General features: G+C 36.6%; 1 protein-coding gene and 1 long non-coding RNA gene across 2 annotated transcripts in view; both read left to right on the top strand.

Annotated features, from left to right (window-relative positions):
* Positions 1–3,160, top strand: part of LOC109290003 — a 4,748-nt gene extending 1,588 nt beyond the window's left edge. The window contains exon 2 of the long non-coding RNA XR_002095482.1: positions 20–3,160. This is a non-coding gene — a long non-coding RNA (uncharacterized LOC109290003). The remainder of the gene's footprint in view (positions 1–19) is intronic.
* The window catches only part of PRELID2 (PRELI domain containing 2), a 54,531-nt gene that overhangs the window by 47,658 nt on the left and 3,029 nt on the right, over positions 1–3,844 (top strand). The window lies entirely within an intron of this gene.

Below are 3,844 nucleotides of genomic sequence, written 5' to 3'. Positions count from 1 at the left end.
AAGCTGTGAAGTTACTTAGGTATTGATTTTAGTTTGTAGAATTTATGAGTTGGAGCTGAAAACTGGTCTTAAACTTGAAAGCTAATTTCAGCATTAAATACAGAGAGGTGCTGTCCTGGTTTTCTACTGTCCTGAGTTTCCCTTATAACGCTGATAGAATAAAAAGTTCCCAGGGCAGGTGAAAATATCCCCAGGGAAAACCTCTTTGAAGACCAGTGTTCCATAGTTAACACAGAGCTGACAGAATAGCTCCTTTTAATGTTAGGTGTATGTTGGGGAAAGGAGGAGGAATGGAAATTATTCTTGGCTGTCCAGGGCTAATCAGAGTATAAGTAAGAGCAGTCTTGTGGAATACAAGGAGTACTTACAGCATCAACACAAGTGTGGGTCAATGGAGAGTTGGGTCCAAAATCTTTTTATTGAAAGTAGAGTGTAGTGAAGTATCTATTTGATGTTGTGATGCATGAATATAGATATGTAAAGTCAGCGTAGAAACTAAAAATGTAAAGAGTTTTCCTCTGCTAAAAATATCCTGTAGATTTTGTGCATTTATGCCTATGTTGATACAGCTTTCTGTATGAATAATTCAAAAGTCTGGGCAAATATGTCCAATGAATCTCAGATATCAAAACAACATGTTCTGGCATCTATTGAGGACACCTTCTGGCTGACATCAAAAACTGGAGGAGAGACTTATTAAATATTGTGCCGAGACAGCAGCTGAAAGATGCTTACTACCTTGAGGGGAAATGGTGACCAATATGTCAGCTTGTTTTTTACCATACTTCAAAAAAGTGATCTAATTGGTTTATAGGTTCATTGTATATAATTTCCTTTGCAGATGATCAGCAATCTGCCATTTGTGTTGCCAAGTAAAGTATTTCAAGGCTATTTAATAAAATGGTGAACTTTAGCAGCTTTGTTTTTCTTGTTGCCTTGATTTCAGGCTTCATCCAGTGTCTCCTAAAATGCTACCATTTTTTATTATTATCTTCTTTTAGTATATTGATTAATTTTTGAAGCATAGGCCAAATAGAAAAGTAATAGGATGGAAATATGAAGAATGTTGTTATAATGAATCTTAAATGACAGAATTACAGTGCTTGAAATGTAAATCATAACTAAATATTTGTTTAACCTCACAAATGTTTTATGTTATGGTTTCAAAAAATATGACAGATATCACGATGCTTCTTTCAGAGACTGTACAGTATGCTAAGCTGGTTAACAAAAAAACCCAGCTAGGTTATAGGATTTTCTATTGACACTGGGAATGAATTTTGCATTCAAATATGCTTTTTTCTGAGTGAACCAAATATGTGGTTTCCACTTAAGGTAAAATTCTGTTGTGTACCACTTAATCTCTCATTCAGTATTTATGTACTTCATTAGATGTACATGGTGCTCTACAACCATAATACATGCCCTCTGTTCCAAGTAGCTAGGTTAGCAGGAAGCTTACAATCCAGGGCGTCAACTTAGGTTCCTTACCATGATAAATTGTATGGTGTTGGGGTCCTTGTAGACTGACATTTCATCAGGCTTCCCTTATTTTTTTTTAAATGGTCTTTATCTGCACTTGTCTTCTCCTTGATACTCAATAAATTTTGATACTTGATAAACATACAAAATTTTTGCAGTGAAACATTTGCAGTTGGAATATAGATCATCCATAAAGTTGAATTTGGAACGTATACAACTCCTGTACATTTGTGAATGCTACTTTTGGAGATTTTTCAAACTTGTACAGTAGGATTTAGTTTTATTGCAGTAGAAAAAAGGATCTCTACTTTGGGGGAAAAAATGAAACTGTTCTATAGCTTGTCAGTCAGAAAAGCTTTTAAGCTGTATCTATAAGGTGGACAGTTTAATGGGTAAGCGATGTTTGTTCTTCATTTCAAGTGCATCATTGCACTTTAAGTAGTATAAATTTAGCCCCCTTAAGCTTGATCTCCTGTGGCTGAGATTTAAGTGTTTGAACTTTAGTTGAAAGGAATATATTGATTAGTCTTTGATTTAGTCATTCCCCACTGAAAAGATACCCTGTAATGACTTGTACCTGCCCTTTAGTATTTTTATTCATTTAAAGATTTCCCTCTTCCCCTCTCCAACAACTTTGCCTAAAAGACTGCAGTACTATAAGGAGGAGAAAAGAAAAAGCAGCTGTCACACTGGGAACATAATTGATTCAATAAATAACATTTTTAAATTCCCAAGGCAAACCTCTGAGTCTTCGCTTATGTCAATTAGTGCTCTATTCTGTAAATGGTGGCATGCTTAATTTAGACTGATGGGCTAAGTTAGCCAGTTATTGCCTCTTATAGAAAGAGTAGTCACAGAAAATGAACTAATATATACATGTATAATACACATAAAATCTCATCTGATTTTTATGAAGATCTGTGAAAAGTAGTCTTAAATTATTTTTTTAAACTAGTGTTGCTTTTTATTTTCAGTGACTCCAATTGAACAAGCATTTTGTTAGCTTGTTGAGCAGAAGAACATACAGGGTCTCATGGAAGACCATGGCAAAATTGCCCTTTAACTTCAGGATATCACCCATAGGATGTGAACATATTCTAGCAAAGATTACAGCTGTGCAGATAATTTTTTTTTCTTTAGTCCATTGCGTGGACCAAAAAAAGGCCCCAAAACTGAGAATAATTTAGCTTTGGGTCAGAGCCAAACAAAATGGAATCAGTCTTTTGCACTGAATTTGAAACACTTAAAAAGCATTTTGGGTCAAAACACTTTATTCAGTCCTCAGTAGAATGCATTTTTGGGTATTCTTTTTAACTTTTTAATGTAAATTTGGTCCTGAAAAATAATTTCAAAATGAAACAATGTTGAATAGTCTTTTTCAACAATTTAATGTTATAATTCAGAGTTCATACATATTGGTAACTGCTTGGCCACAGACTTCCTTTATGTGATCTTGGGCAAATTACTTAGGCTTGTCTTTGCAAAGAGAAGGGGAATGAACCTGCCTAGTCTTTACAGGACTTTACCTCAAGTTACGTAGTTCAAGTTAATTTTTGAGGAATGGATTAGAGGCCTTCTGAGGTTCCTTCCAGCCCTATTTTCTTCTTTGCTTACATGAACACCTTTTTTCCTCCTAGCGAAGATGCAGCCAATGTCTTCCAGCATGTTAGTTCCCATACATGAAAAAAGGTATAGCATGCTGTACTGTGTGGGGTGCTTGGACGATAAATACATTAACCCATGAGGCACTTGGGTATCATTGGCAATTGGAGTACTTAAGAGATGGTCTGGTAGGCTGTTGTCCATTAGGATGTTAAAGTTTTGGCATTTACTCTCCCATGCATTGGCTAACTAGGTCAGCACTAATGCCAGCAGTTGTTTGCCTTTACAGGGTGCGCTCTAAGGGCTGTCTTTCTTCCTTTGCCTGGGAACAAATGGAAGGAAGGTAGAACTATTTGCTGGTGTCTTGTGGATTGTATAGGGAAGGTAACTTACTTCTCTTTTCCCAGAGATGTGTAACTTAATCTGAGTCACTTTGTTTGTACAAGATTGTCAGTGGTACCCAGAGTGCTGGATTAGTATTAATAGAGGTTGGAGCAAATGAATGCATCCTAAAGGCGTTTCCAGTCCTGGAGATTAGACCACGTCTCAACAGGCAGGGCATTTTTACATGTGCTACTGATACAGCGCCAGGCACTTTTAATCAGTGAGCTGCACTAATTATAAGTGCCTGGTGTTGCATTGGGAGCACGTGAATCGGCGGCTCAGCATGCCTCTGCGCTGAGAAAATGGAGGCAGTGTGTTTTGAACTAAAGCACATCGAACATGTTTTAGTTCAAAGTGCACTGCCACCATTTTCTCA

This window comes from Gavialis gangeticus, unplaced genomic scaffold (assembly GCF_001723915.1).
Source record: "Gavialis gangeticus isolate Ggan-Ray unplaced genomic scaffold, GavGan_comp1, whole genome shotgun sequence".
In the NCBI taxonomy this organism is placed as follows: domain Eukaryota; kingdom Metazoa; phylum Chordata; order Crocodylia; family Gavialidae; genus Gavialis; species Gavialis gangeticus.
This window is presented reverse-complemented; position numbering and strand designations above follow the sequence as displayed.